Source organism: Salmo trutta, chromosome 7 (genome assembly GCF_901001165.1).
Source record: "Salmo trutta chromosome 7, fSalTru1.1, whole genome shotgun sequence".
NCBI classification, from domain to species: Eukaryota; Metazoa; Chordata; class Actinopteri; order Salmoniformes; family Salmonidae; genus Salmo; species Salmo trutta.
The window spans coordinates 40,840,269-40,856,641 of NC_042963.1; the positions used below are offsets into that span (position 1 = coordinate 40,840,269).

General features: G+C 42.2%; 1 protein-coding gene across 21 annotated transcripts in view; it reads left to right on the forward strand.

Moving 5' to 3' along the window:
• The window catches only part of LOC115197409 (protein-methionine sulfoxide oxidase mical3a), a 188,464-nt gene that overhangs the window by 57,636 nt on the left and 114,455 nt on the right, over positions 1–16,373 (forward strand). For 20 of the 21 annotated variants that reach the window (XM_029758901.1, XM_029758896.1, XM_029758897.1 and 17 more), the window contains exon 2: positions 468–749. The gene's annotated coding sequence lies outside the window, so the exon portion shown is untranslated. Of the gene's footprint in view, positions 1–467; positions 750–7,670; positions 7,893–16,373 lie in introns of those variants that run through there. The other variant, XM_029758882.1, reaches the window with a different exon arrangement.

Here is a 16,373-nt window from a genome sequence, read left to right on the forward strand (position 1 = left end):
CAAGTGTTTGCATTTGCACGCAGCGTAGAATATCACACATAGCTTTGAATGAAACAACAGCAGTGCATCTGTCTGGTTTCTCCGGTGATATATATATATATAGCCTCTCTCCCAGTAAGCCTGTGTAAGGCCTGCGGGTCAAGCTGCCATATATGGGACCAGTGGTATGTCTTATTGAACATGTGTTATTTCTGTACCCTGTCAGCTTGGAGCACTGGGGGCACATTTTGTGCCCACCCCATTACAAAGCCCAGCTCAGTAGTAGCAGACAGACAGACAGACAGACAGACAGACAGACAGACAGACAGACAGACAGACAGACAGACAGACAGACAGACAGACAGACAGACAGACAGACAGACAGACACTTCTCAGATCTGTCAGTCAAGTCCTCCCTGTTGCCTTGGTGCATTAGCTCCAATTACCCCACCCCTCCTCAAGACTTCCCATTGTGTGTTTCTTTACAGGCGGCCCGGGAGCCCTCCCTTTGTGAGCCAGTGGGTGTGTGACGTCACCGCTGAGAGGAGGGGCCCCCTTTCCCCTGTCTGGCCAATCCTCAAGCTCGGCGACTAGGTCACGTAAGAATCCCCCCTTTCAGGTTGCCATGGTAACGTTCACTGGACCAGGCAGCATCTTGCTGTGGTGAGAAGAGAAGACGAGAAAGGAGAGCTAGAGGGAGGGAGAGAACGAGAACAAACCACAGACAGAGGAAACACCTAAGCTCTTCAGCTGCTGTGCCTCTTCCTTCTGTAAGTACTGTCACCACTCTCTTCTACATATCCAGCACACTGAATTCATATTTGCTGCATGACTGATATTGTGAGTTTATCATTAGCAATGTCATACCTGGTAGATGCCTTTGAAGATTGCAGGGATGACATCGTGCATGTTTCCTTTGTTACATGTGGAATGTGTGTAGAGCTGTCTACCTTACGTGAGTCATTTGTTTGCAGGAGTCAGTGAGATCTCACAGTTGTTCTGTGTCTGTAATTTACAGATCTTCAGTGGAAAAGAGATGTCGTAAAAAAAACAAAAAAGGGGTGGTTTGGTTAGAGTGCAATTAGAGACAGTTAAATAATGTCACCTGCAGAGATCTGGGTGGATCCCTCTCTGATGTTTCTTAATGACTGTTATCCTCACAGTAGGTTGTGAAAGTCCTCTTTTCTATGAGCTCTCTTTATTAGCTCCTCACCCAGCAAGGTTTCTCCCTCTGTCTCAAGTCAATTGGAGTCAGTCGATATCCTCGGCCCCCTGTGGTTAGTTTAATTAGCAAACCCCTGCAAATACAACTAGGGCAACCTGTTCCGACAGGAGGCCCCATATGTGGAATGTCCTTGGAGGGAGTATGGAGACAATTATGTCATCCTTCCCTATGGGAAGCACTACAGGTTTCTTCAAAGTCTAGCGGTTGTTGTCGTGGCTGAATGTATTTTTGGTCCTATGGAGTGACCTTGTCCTGTGCTGTGACAGGTATGGTGTGGTAATTTGGTCATTATGCAATCAGTATTTAACCTAAGATATGTGAGAGCAGCAATTTGAAATGTTGTGAACCCTTGCCAATGAATATGCTGTTGTAGAGTTGTTTCATAACATTACATAGCAAAACATTAATGTCATAAAAGATCATTATTGCGTTATTATGCAGCGAACAAGCAATCTACACACTACGGTACAGTAATTTCATTTATTGGACAGCAGGATTTTTCATAGAAGCTGATTTCTCCCCTAATCGGGTAACTATCATAGCTCTGTAAATAGGAACTAATGTAATCGGGAAGATCAGAGTTGTATGTTTACTTGACTTTACATTACTGAACTGGGTACTGTTTTAGCTGGACTGAGAGTCAGTGTGTGAGTTTTTGTAGACCCAGGAGCCCATGTGCCTGCCATTGTACTGTAGGCCTAACTGAACCTCTATTAGATCATCTGCATGATAAGACATTCATGGAGGCAGCAGTGTGTGGGATCAGGGCTCTAAAGTGTGACAAAATATTTTGCTGTGCAACCACGAGTTTTATTTTGAGAGCAGTGTGTGACTATGAAAAAATCTTCCAGAATATGTTGTAATGATAAGGCTTCACGCTGTACGGTTGTTTCCGAGTGCTCTGAAGAAGAAAACGAGTTCAGATTCGATAGCGCCATGGTTGCACCATTACTACAAAAATGGATTGCTTCTATCCAAACCAGGTCAAAAGATCTGGATCTGACCCATATTAAAGGCGCTACATTTTTTATCTTACTATAGCTGATCGCAGGGACCGCATTTTACATACATGTCGTGGCCCGTTCTAAAACTACTTGCGCGTCGTTAACCATTTGTTTACACTTTGTTCAGTTGTTACCTCATTGGCTAGCTAGCTGACAACCTGGTAACTTTACCAGTATATCCAAACATTTGGGGGCACACAAAGAAAGGAAAAGGGCTAGCTTCATCAGGAAATAAATGATCATAGCAATGAATGAATGACAGATCTCTTGCATGTCGTCATCTTAAGAACGTTTTTAAAGACAGTGTACAATTTCAACGTAATGCAGCCCAAGACCGCAATTAGGGGCCTTTTCTGATATAGGTGTTTCTTGATATCAAGTTACACCCATTGATGCTCATCATTGGTCGTGGCTGTTTCTTTCGCATCTACGACAACAGTTGTGAACCAACTGGAGCATTGTAGCTAAACCTAACCCTAACAGCTAATTATGCTTGTCCGAAAATGTGGTCGGAGGCGCCATATGGAGGCCAAATTGAGCTCTTTTACACGACCCTCAAATTGTGTAACAATGCGGATGGCTCTGTACAGCTCTGCATTGACATGATTGGTTGACGGTAGGGCGGGAGGTCCTGTATAAATACAAACTAACTTCCTTGACAACTTCCTCCACAGCAGCTCTGCGCTGTTCAGCGATGCCCTGAAAGGCACTACATGGTCAATCTGACGTCTGCATTGGCGGTGCAGCATTTAACGTGATATGGCCTCCGCAGCAGTCCAGTAGGAAATTAGTGCTTTTACACAATGTAGAAACCTAATATTTCACAAATAACGTTGTTATTTCAATGACAGGTATTCATATCAACATTTTAACTTTTAGAATAAACGTATGTCTGTACAGTGTTACATATTAGTTTAGTACATATTAGGTTCTAGGGCACAAAAGAAGCTAGAATTCATATAAGCTCAACATAGACTGTATCTCTATCAATTTTAAAAATCGTATTTTCTGATACTCCTAAATTTCATGTGGTACTCTTTAACTTTTTGAAGTTGCAAGCACCAGTGCTACCAATGAAAATGTTTAATGTAGAGCCCTGTGTGTGATATCATTTTGCTTTTGTAAGAGGCATTTTTCTTCATGCTTTTTCCAGTGGCTTTCAATTTTTTTTACCCTGAAATGTTTTCTATTTTTAGTGCTTACTTGTGAGGTGACAGTTTTATCACTTTGGGTAGTGGTTGTCAGATAACATAGGCATTTAGTGTATTATAGCATAGTTACCTGGTCATATATCTTTTCTCTCTTACTTTATGGTTATAAGAATTTAAAGCCAGGGCCATATTTTAAGCTTAACACATATTTCTTACATCAGCTGTCCACTGATATAACAGATAACAATGCCAATACCACAAGAAAGCCACCAGGTTGGTGGCAAGGTAATTACAAATTAGCCTCTCACACACATGCCACGTAGCGTGGAGTCAACATTTCAAGTTGAAGTTCATGCTGTATCAATTTCAGTGGCAGAGATAGAGAACCTTTATCTATCTGTTCTGTACATTGAAGTCAGCTTGGCTGTCCACTGTGTCCAATGATAGGAGGTGACAGGAGAGTGTCTGCCTTTCTGGGACATAGAGAGAGAGAGCAGCCAGAGTCTCTAATGTGCAGAAAGCTGATAGTGGGTTTGTGTGTGTGTGTGTGTGTGTGTGTGTGTGTGTGTGTGTGTGTGTGTGTGTGTGTGTGTGTGTGTGTGTGTGTGTGTGTGTGTGTGTGTGTGTGTGTGTGTTACAGGGTCGCCTCCTGCCAGCATAATAATACACTTCGGTTTGCACTCAATCCCCCTGAACACTCATGTTAGAACAGATAAGGGTCTATTTTTGACACATTTATCTGGGCTTTATCTCAACAAGTCACATCGTAGAGCGGTTGCTGTGTTCTGATCCTCCCTGTCCTTTGTGAACATTTGTACATTTGCAACCAAAGTCACTGATACAGAAGTGTTTCTTATTAAGGGGCAGCCAGCATGAACGTTTATTTTGATTGCCTATTTTCTGCATAAGTCCCATCAGGTAGCCTGATTTCAGATCAAATTAAATTCTATTGGTCGCAGACACATATGTAACAGATGTTATCAAAGATTTTTAGAACTAACCCAAGATAGACCACAGCCTGTCGTTTCCAATGGGAGCTGATTATTCATAGTGGGCAGAAAAGCAAGGATGTGGGCATAACTAAGCAGGATCTAGCGAGAGCCTATTGGCACGTTCTAGTAATTATTTGCATATTTCTGTTAGGGAACGCCTACTCTGTGAAGTGCGCGTGTGCAATAACTACATTTGCCATTTGCACTCCTTCTAAACAATGCCATTTTTTGAAACTTTGGCAAAGGGTAAATTCTATAAAATTTAGTCCACTATGTTCATAACATAGTCTGGTTTTGGAAACAGAAATGTTTCATCAATCAGAAAATTAGCAGAATGTCGGCCAAAATCCATCTCGCTCCATCTTCTCCTGCTGCTGGCCACTGAGCACTTGTTGGCTGCTTTTCCTTCACTCTGTGGTTCAACTCATCCTAAACCATCTCAATTGGGTTGTGGTCAGGTGATTGTGGAGGCCAGGTCATCTAATGCAGCGCTCCATCACTCTTCTTCTTTGTCAAATAGCCTTACACAGCCTGGGGGTGTATTAGGTCTTGTACTGTTGAAAAACAAATTATAGTCCCACTAAGCGCAAACCAGATGGGATGGCGTATCACTGCAGAATGCTGTGGTAGCCATGCTGGTTAAGTGTGCCTTGAATTCTAAATAAATCACAGACAGTGTCACCAGCAAAGCACCCCCACACCCCTTCCTCCATGCTTCACGGTGGGAACCGATTTCCACCGATCTAATGTCCATTGCTCGTGTACCGATTTCCACCGGTCTAATGTCCATTGCTCATGTTTCTTGGCCCAAGCAAGTCTCTTCTTATTATTGGTGTCCTTTAGTAGTGGTTTCTTTGCAATTCGACCATGAAGGCCTGATGCAGTTAACTCTAATGAACTTGTCCTCTGCAGCAGAGGTAACGCTGGGTCTTCCTTTCCTGTGGTGGTCCTCATGAGAGCCAGTTTCATCATAGCGCTTGATGGTTTTTGCAACTGCAGTTGAAGAAACTTTGTTCCTTATTGACTGACCTTCATGTTGTAAAGTAATGATGAACTGTCGTTTCTCTTTGCTTATTTGAGCTGTTCTTGCCATAATATGGACTTGGTCTTTTACCAAATAGGGCTATCTCCTGTATACCACCCCTACCTTGTCAAAACACAACTGATTGCCTCAAACGTATTAAGAAGGAAATAAATTCCACAAATTAACTTTTAACAAGGCACACCTGTTAATTGAAATGCATTCCAGGTGACTACCCCATGAAGGTGTGAGAATGCCAAGAGTGTGCAAAGCTGTCATCAAGGCAAAGGGTGGCTACTTTGAAGAATATATTATTATATTAAATATATTTTGATTTGTCTAGCACTTTTTTGCTTACCACATGATGCCATATGTGCTATTTCATAGTTTTGATGTCTTCACTATTATTCTACAATGTAGAAAAACCCTGGAATGAGTTGATGTGTCCAAACATTTGACTAGTACTGTATATGTGTGTATGTACATAATGGTGTATAGACAGTTTATAAATAGGAAAGGTGTGTACATAATGGTGTATAGACAGTTTATAAATAGGAAAGGTGTGTACATAATGGTGTCTAGACAGTTTATAAACAGGAAAGGTGTGTTCATAATGGTGTATAGACAGTTTAAAAATAGGAAAGGTGTGTACAGCAGAAGTTATGAATGAGCCTTGACTAGAATACAGTATATACATATGAAGTGGGTAAAACAGTATGTAAACATTGTTAAAATGACAAGTGTTCCTTGACTATGTACTGTATATAGGGCAGCAGCCTTTAAAGTACAGGGCATGGTACTGGGTGGAGGCCGGCTAGTGGTGACCATTTAACAGTGATGGCCTGGAGATAGATTTAAGCTGTTTTTCACTCTTTTGGTCCCAGCTTTGATTCACCTGTACTGTCTCTGCCTTCTAGAAGGTGATGATCTTCTTGGCCTTCCTGTGACACTGGGTGTTGTAGATGTCCTGGAGGGCAGGCAGTGTGCCCCCAGTGATGCGTTGGGCTGACCGCACCATCCTCTGGACAGCCATGTGGTTGCAGATGGTACAATTTCCCCGCCAGGTGGTGATATAGCCCGACAGGATGTTCTTAATGCTGCACCTGTAGAGGTTTGTAAGGGTCTTGGCGACCAAGCCGAATTCCTTCAGCCTCTTACTTTTGTCACCTTGTCTAGCATCAGCATGTCATTGTCCTTTCCCTTAGTAGCTGGCTATTTGACCTAGATAGTTTGTCTGTATGCATTGCTATGTAGGCTACATGCTCCATTTTTAAATTGATGTAGTTCTGTCCTTGAGCTCTTCTTGTCTGTTAATGTTCTGTGTTATGACATGTTTCATGTTTTGTGTGGACCCCAGGAAGAGTAGCTCCTGCTTTCACAACAGCTAATGGGGATCCTAATAAATGACCAAAATACCAATGCCAACAGTCACAACACTTTCATGTTATTAGTACAAGAGGCAATGTAAGTTTATGGTGGTCGCATGGAGATCAATTGTTCTGATGATCTTTAGGGTAATGAACCTCTGATGTGTTTGTTCTGGCAGGGCAAGGCAGGATCCTTGACAACATATTTAATTTGCTGGATGCTTGATGCAGAATGTAACAGTGAAAATGTTTACTTTTGTCGGTAAAGTCTCTCTCTGCTCTGGGCATTTTCATGTGTTATCTTGCCATACTGTATGAAAGTGATCAAGTGGAAAACCTATAATGTTCTCACAATGTAATCTCGGCTTGATGAAAGGCATTGCATTCGCTCAGCCTTTTCTCATCTACAGTTTAAACTTCACAATTTGACAAGCTCGCCCTGCCCACATACGTTAGACTCCAGACTAGGTGACAATAATAATTACAATAACACGCGCGCACACGCACACACACGCATATAGTAGGGCTACATCGCAGGTATTGCTGTCTCGACGTACCTTATATCACACAGACATGAGAAGGAAACGACACAAGACTTTGCTGCCCCTACCGATGTGTTTCGTCTCTTGACAGCCTCACACTCCAGCGCCACGTTCGGTGAAACCAATCGGATTAAACTGAGTTAAAGCATGTCTCACTTTGAACAGTTGAGGGGGGTTTCTCATTGCAGTTCTCTGAACATTTAGAGTTGTATCACAACATGTAAACACTTTTCTTTGATTAAAGCAATCTAGTTTTTATATATAGTGGTTTAATTGATGTCATTCGCATATTTGCGAAAAATGTTGTCTTCGAAAACAGCTTCTATTATCGAAGGTTTATGTCCCCCCTCTCCAACATCGTGATGTGCTCTCCCGCACCCTCTGTCCGTTTTCAAGTTGCGCCTTCTCGCAGTATAGCTGAACGTGCCAAACAAGCTGTAGATTACACACACATACATTACCAGGCGGAATATAGAAACGGCAATAATAACCGAAATAGGATAAATCTTCCGGATATACGACAAGATTGTATAAACATATGGACCAAAGCTAAGAAGAGGTGCATTCGCGGATCGTTTGAAAGAGTGTCCATTTTCTAAGATTCTAGCTAGGTAAGTGGGTTACTACTGCACGTTTCAGAATGTCACGCGTTGGTGATTTTATTTTTTTAATTAACTCGGTCACATACGTTACCTTTTTCGAAGTGCTTCTCCTCTATCTTGATGTGCATTCGGCTACAAAATATCATTTTCACTCGTTTACATTGGCAGTTGAATGTGCCCCTTGGTTTGCAACATTGTAACACATGAATGAGTTAAATTGTATACATTTTTACCATTATGCATGCATAATGAAGTTTCACAGACTGCAAGTTATTAACATTTCACCTAGGTTGTTACATTGTCTCATTTTGCATGAAGCATTCTGTTACAGAAGAGATTAGGTCGCCCTTTCATTACATTGAGCATGAGAATTATTGGTCCCATGTTTTCTCATATTGTTAACTGGTAGACATTATAAAGTGTTGATTAAGATAATTATATGCTGTAAGTGTGCTAATGACCGTGACATCTGTCCTCCAGTAGCGGTGCGGGGGTAAAATCACCGGGAAAGCCACGTTACAACCTATGGGTTGTGATAATTGCATTGTTTGTTCTATAACCTGTTAGTTCATATGCCTTGACACCGTGATATATAGGCAGTGGTGGTTCTGGCTTCTGCCCCCCCCCTCCAACCAACAAAAACAAACACCATTCTGCAATAACTGTGCATTTTATTCAGACATTTGGAACAACACAAATAAATAATCATAACATTTAAAACAATAGAAATTAGAGGTTGACCGATTTTAATTGGCATGGCCGATTTTAATTAGGGCCAAGTTTTCATAGCAATCGGTAATCTGCATTTTTCGACACCGATTATGGCCGATTACATTGCATTCCACAAGGAGACTGCATGGCAGGCTGACCACCTGTTACGCAAGTGCGGCAAGGAGCCAAGGTAAGTTGCTAGCTAGCATTAAACTTATCGTATAAAAAACAATCAATCTTCACATAATCACTAGTTAACTACACATGGTTGATAATATTACTAGTTTAACTAGCTTGTCCTGCGTTGCATATAATCAATGCGGTGCATGTTAATTTATCATCGAATCACAGCCTACTTCGCCAAACGGGGGATGATTTAGCAAAAAAAGCACAAATGTACCTAACCATAAACATCAATGACTTTATTAAAATCAATCCACAGAAGTATATATTTTTTAAACCTGCATATTTAGTTAAAAGAAATTCATGTTAACAGGCAATATTAACTAGGGGAATTGTGTCACTTCTCTTGCGTTCATTGCACGCAGAGTCAGGGTATATGCAACAGTTTAGGCCGCCTTTCTCGTTGCGAACTAATTTGCCAGAATTGTACATAATTATGACATAACATTGAAGGTTGTGCAATGTAACAGCAATATTTAGACTTAGGGATGCCACCCGTTCGATAAAATACGGAACGGTTCCATATTTCACTGAAAGAAAAAAACGTTTTGTTTTCGAAATGATAGTTTCCGGCTTTGACCATATTAATTTTTTTATTTTATTTATTTCACCTTTATTTAACCAGGTAGGCAAGTTGAGAACAAGTTCTCATTTACAATTGCGACCTGGCCAAGATAAAGCAAAGCAGTTCGACAACATACAAAAACACAGAGTTACACATGGAGTAAAACAACATACAATCAATGATGCAGTAGAAAAAAAATAAGACTATATACAATGTGAGCAAATGATGTGAGATAATGGAGGTAAAGGCAAAAAAATGCCATGGTGGCAAAGTAAATAAAGTATGGCAAGAAAAAAACACTGGAATGGTAGATTTGTAGTTTGAAGAAAGTTAAAAGTTAAAATATAAATATAAATAATATGGTGCAAAGGAGCAAAATAAATTAAATAAATAAATACAGTAGGGGAAAAGGTAGTAGTTTGGGCTCAATTAAAGATGGGCTATGTACAGGTGCAGAGATCTGTGAGCTGCTCTGATAGCAGGTGCTTAAAGCTAGTGAGGGAGATAAGTGTTTCCAGTTTTAGAGATTTTTGTAGTTCGTTCCAATCATTGGCAGCTGAGAACTGGAAGGAGAGACGACCAAAGGAGGAGTTGGCTTTAGGGGTGACCAGAGAGATATACCTGCTGGAGCGCGTGCTACAGGTGGGTGCTGCTATGGTGACCAGTGAGCGGAGATAAGGGGGGACTTTACCTAGCAGGGTCTTGTAGATGACCTGGAGCCAATGTGTTTGGCGACGATGATGAAGTGAAGGCCAGCCAACGAGAGCATACAGGTCGCAGTGGTGGGTTGTATATGGGGCTTTGGTGACAAAACGGATGGCACTGTGATAGACTGCATCCAGCTTGTTGAGTAGGGTATTGGAGGCTATTTTGTAAATGACATCGCCGAAGTCGAGGATTGGTAGGATGGTCAGTTTTACGAGGGTATGTTTGGCAGCATGAGTGAAGGATGCTTTGTTGCGAAATAGGAAGCTAATTCTAGATTTCACTTTGGATTGGAGATGATTGATGTGAGTCTGGAAGGAGAGTTTACAGTCTAACCAGACACCTAGGTATTTGTAGTTGTCCACAAATTCTAAGTTAGAACCGTCCAGAGAAGTGATGCTGGATGGGCGGGCAGGTGCAGGCAGCGATCGGTTGAAGAGCATACATTTAGTTTTACTTGTGTTTAGGAGCAGTTGGAGACCACGGAAGGAGAGTTGAATGGCATTGAAGCTCGTCTGGAGGGTTGTTAGCACAGTGTCCAAAGAAGGGCCAGAAGTATACAGAATGGTGTCGTCTGCGTAGAGGTGGATCAGAGATTCACCAGCAGCAAGAGCGACATCATTTATGTATACAGAGAAAAGAGTGACCTAAGGCTCTTATTTCTGTGTGTTTATTATATTATAATTAAGTCTATGATTTGATAGAGCAGTCTGACTGAGCGGTGGTAGACGGCAGCAGGCTCGTAAGCAGTCATTCAAACAGCACTTTCCTGCGTTTGCCAGCAGCTATTCGCAATGCTTAAAGGACAGCGCTGTTTATGACTTCAAGCCTATCAACTCCTGAGATTAGACTGGCAATACTAAAGTGCCTATTAGAACATCCAATAGTCAAAGTTATATGAAATACAAATGTTATAGAGGGAAATAGTCGACACGTCATAATTCCTATAATAAGTACAACCTAAAACTTCTTACCTGGGAATATTGAAGACTCATGTTAAAAGGAACCACCAGCTTTCATATGTTCTCATGTTCTGAGCAAGGAACTTAAATGTTAGCTTTTTTACATGGCACATATTGCACTTTTACTTTCTTCTCCAACACTGTGTTTTTGCATTATTTAAACCAAATTGAGCATGTTTCATTATTTATTTGAGACTAAATAGATTTTATTTATGTATTATATTAAGTTAAAATAAGTGTTCATTGTTCATTCAGTAATGTTGTAATTGTCATTATTACAAATATATATCGGCCGATTAAATCGGTATCGGCTTTTTTTGGCCCTCCAATAATCGCTATTGGCGTTGAAAAATCATAATCGGTCGACCTCTTAATTTAAAAATATATTCAAAAATAAGAATCATATCAAAAGTAGTAACAAAGACAAATAGAAACACATTTGTGTTGATTTGGCACTCGAGCATCAATACATTACATTACATTTTAGTCATTTAGCAGATGCTCTTATCCAGAGCGACTTACAGTAGTGAATGCATACATTTTATTTCATGTATTTTTTTGTACTGGCCCCCCGTGGGAATCGAACCCACAACCCTGGCGTTGCAAACACCATGCTCTACCAACTGAGCCACAGGGAAGACACCTATGCTCCACTAATCACCTATGCTTAGTCTAATACAGTGAAAACTAAAAGATACCAAAAACAATTTAGTCCAATCAACGTAAGCTAAATATGATGTGGCTGTCCATGTCACTGATTTCTCTGTGGGTGTGTGCGTGTAGAAAAAGTAGAAAAAAAACATGTTTTCTCACCTGACTTGTACAGAAACACCAATGCCATTCTCCTCTTACATGTTGCCTAAACGGTCTATGACTCTGTCATATAGTACACACTTAGTTTTTGCTGTCCTAGGCTACCTGGCTAAACGACTTGCTCGCTAGCCTAACTTCCTTTCATGGGCAACAATACGCCATGCCAGCTAGTTCACAATCGCATCTAGCTACATGTTGAACTTCCATCCTCTCAGGCCAGGGGTTGGATCAGATTCGCCGTTATAATCATTGGCCAGTACAGAGAATTACGTAAAACCACAATTCCAAATCCCTATCGCCATCGATGGATCATTTAGGATAATTTTTTTTCTGTCAATAATGACATTTGACTTGTGATGGGATTGGTCTGAAGACAAATCCAAACTGGCTTCCCTTGACATTTTTTTTGTTGGTGCGCCAGGACCATTCACAGCTGAGCTCACTCAGTTTAGCTCAATGCTGATTGGCTACTATTTTATTTAAAAAAATTATCAAGGGAGGCCAAATGCTTGCTGTCTTCCCTTGCATTCCAGGTGGAAAAGGGCGGAGACGGACAGGGCTGTCGTGCTTCTAGCTCTTAGGAAACTTTGCAGTATTTCGTTTTTTTTATGTGTTATTTTTTACATTATTAGTCCAGTAAATGTTTTGTGTTATTACATACAGCCGGGAAGAACTTTTGGATATGAGAGCAGCGGTAACTCACCTTGAATACGACTTTCCCGAATCAAATTCTTTGTTTGTACCCTGCAGGGAAATTGAACTAATTCCAGAGGCTGTTCCAAAACACAGCTGTTGGAAAAGAGGTACTCGGAGAGGACTTTTAGACTCAGGATGCGCGCACACCACTTCAGAGTATATTACTCGCTAATGTTCAGTCTCTGGATAATAATGTCTCTCTGGATTTCCTTCCAGAGAGACATCAGGGATTGTAACATACTCTTTTTCAGGATATACTGTGAGTCTGTTCAGCCCTATCCAATCTGAACAAGAGGAAAACCTATGTAAGAATGCTGTTCATTGATTATAGCTCAGCATTCAACATCATAGTACCCTCCAAGCTCATCATTAAGCTCAAGGCCCTGGGTGTGAACCCCGCCCAGTGCAACTGGGTCCTGGACTTCCTGACGGGCCGCCCCCAGGTGGTGAAGGTAGGAAACTGATCGTACACTTCAGGAAACAGCAGAGGGAGCACCCCCATGTCCACATCGATGGGACCGCAGTGGAGAAGGTGGAAAGCTTCAAGTTCCTCGGCATACACATCACTGACAATCTGAAATGGTCCACCCACACAGACAGTGTGGTGAAGGCGCAACAGCTTCTCTTCAACCTCAAGAGGCTGAAGACATTTTGTTTGGCGCCTAAAACCCTCACAAACCTTTACAGATGCACAATTGAGAGCATCCTGTCAGGCTGTATCACCACCTGGTACGGCAACTGCACCTCCCGCAACCGCAGGGCTCTCCAGAGGGTAGTGAGGTCTGCCCAATGCATCACCGGGGGCAAGCTACCTGCCCTCAAGGACATCTACACCACCTGCTGTCACAGGAAGGCCAAAAAAGATCAAGGACAACAACCACCCGAGCCACTGCCTGTTCACCCCCACTATCATCCAGAAGGCGAGGTCAGTACAGGTGCATCAAAGCTGGGACCGAGATACTGAAAAACAACTTCTATCTCAAGGCCATCAGATTGTTAAATATCCATCACACTGCTGCCCTATATACATAGACTTGAAATCACTTTAATAATGTTTACATATTTTGCATTATTCATCTCATATGTGTATATACTGTATTCTATCCTATTCTACTGCATCTTATTATATGCCACTGTGAAATTGCTCGTCCAAATATTTATATGTTCTTAATTCCATTCACTTTAGACTGTTTATTTAGCTCGGGTGCGTTCTCCAGTGAGATACAGTACAATCAGCCTTTTGCGAATTGAAGAACATTTATGAAACACAGAGATTCAATTATTTCGTATTTTTTTAATTTTCCTGGTCAATGTTTTGGGGAAGCCTGGCTTCCCTTGGCATCCATGAATACACGTCACTGCTGTCCTCATGTCTCTGTTTTCTATTTGAGACCACAGCATGGTGAGGAAGAGGTGTATGCTGGCTTCTTATGCAACTTGTACTTCTTGCTCAAAGCAAGGAATCTCAAATTGACTTGTGCCGGTCAACAACAGGGTTACTCTGAAACACTGGAAGATGTTATTATTCAGGACAGGAGGGAAACTGACTGCAAAGCACTTAAGTCCCTAGGCCCAATGAATGGGAAATATTGTACAATGACAACAGAATAACTTCATTCTATGTTTGACAATTCTGTTACAATGTACTATAAAGATCATCTGCTTTTGTTGCATATGTGCACTTGTCAAACCACATTTGACTCTCGTATGCCATTTTAGGGGGTCACTGTCTTGCATTGATCTTTGTTGATTGACTGTACACTGATGCCAACAACACTAGTCTAATGTACTTCACATGACTTCATCTGACCCAGATTTGACCATTCATCAGCACGTACGCAAAAATCAGTCTGTGGCTAAGTGATAAGGTCTCCACCTGACACACATTTCCTCTGGACAAATGGGCTCTTACTCCCTCTTAGTGGAGTAATCCAGTGCATTCATCATTGATTTTGATTATGGATTCCATGTGTTGCATTTTGCCAGGCCCTCTGTGTACTGTATGCTCTGGTGATCCTAGACAAGAGCAAAGGTCTGGCCTCAGTGTGCATAGTAATGTGGATTTAGCTATAATGCTAGCAGTGGTGTCTGGGTTAATGCACCTAACCCAGGCTCCTCTGATCTGTGCTACTGTAGATCAGCATTACCTTTACCTAAAGACTGTGATTAGGGTAGGGCGCTATACAGATTTTCATATGGCCATACCGTCCTCTCACCCGGGATTTACGGTTTTACAAGTTTAGTACACAAGGGTGTGCCAAAAAAGCCCATTGGGTGTTTATTACCAGAATGCTGACAAAAAAAGACCTGCAATCCAGCTCATGAAGGTATACATATATAGGTAGGAGCTACCGAATGTCATTTTTGGTAAGTTTGGACATTTTGCAAGCAAATGTGAACGAGAGATGTACAAATGAACAGCGTTTTGACGCATGCAGTACTGGCTCTCCAGCAGCAGGTCTACATGCTGTGTCTTTGTGTAGTCTGGAGGCACTAGGACAAGGGGCCTGCCTGCTCTGCTTGGAAAAGAGGGGGGAGGAGCAGAAAGGCAGAGAACGGAGAGGAGAAAAAACACAAGGAAATTAAGATAGTAGTGGCAGCTGTACAAATCCAAAGGGCTTTGCCTTCTCAAACATGGCATAACGCAACAGCATATGATGATGCACTGTTGAAGCAAAACATTAGGAAATGTAGCGTGCCACATTTTTTTTCAATGATAGGCCTAAACATTAGAAATATGATGGCCATGCATTGTTTTTGCAACAACAAAAAAACCTAGGCATCTGCATTATTAGCTCATTTACTTGTGTTGCTGCCAGCCAAATAGCGTTGCACTTCATTTTCATCAGATGACAACAGAAGCTATTTTCTGTGAAGGAAAACTATAGTTGCACGTCCCTGATCACTATATTGTGCTATTTACAAACATACACCTGACTGGATCAACTCTGCTGGGGAACTAAGTACGCTTCATAATGTGAGCATTGAAATAAGAACGCAATCTGCTTTCTCCTAACGCATTGCACAAGTTGACTGCAGATATTTATTTAAAATAACTACAAATATTCAAATGTATTGAAAGACTTCAATAAATAGTTTTAACACTTGACAGTATTGAAAATCCATCAGTGGTTATTTCCAAATACCCCGGTATACGGTATACCGCCCAAGCCTAACTATGATGCAGTCAGAGGAAGGGCAGGAGGAAGTCAGCAGGCTACTCAATCACCGCTCTCTCTCTCTCAGCTCTCTCTCTCTCAGCTCTCTCTCTCTCTCAGCTCTCTCTCTCTCTCAGCTCTCTCTCTCAGCTCTCTCTCTCAGCTCTCTCTCTCAGCTCGCTCGCTCTCTCAGCTCGCTCGCTCTCTCAGCTCGCTCGCTCTCTCAGCTCGCTCGCTCTCTCTCAGCTCGCTCGCTCTCAGCTTTCGCTCTCTCTCAGCTCTCGCTCTCTCTCAGCTCTCGCTCTCTCTCAGCTCTCGCTCTCTCTCAGCTCTCGCTCTCTCTCAGCTCTCGCTCTCTCTCAGCTCTCGCTCTCTCTCAGCTCTCGCTCTCTCTCAGCTCTCGCTCTCTCTCAGCTCTCGCTCTCTCTCCTCCTCTCCTCAGCTCTCAGCTCGCTCTCTCTCAGCTCTCAGCTCGCTCTCTCTCAGCTCTCAGCTCGCTCTCTCAGCTCTCTCAGCTCGCTCTCTCAGCTCAGCTCTCAGCTCTCTCAGCTCTCAGCTCGCTCTCTCAGCACTCAGCTCACAGCGCTCTCAGCACTCAGCTCACAGCGCTCTCTCTCGCAGCTCTCTCTCTCTCGCAGCTCTCTCTCTCTCGCAGCTCTCGCAGCTCTCGCAGCTCTCGCAGCTCTCGCTCTCGCAG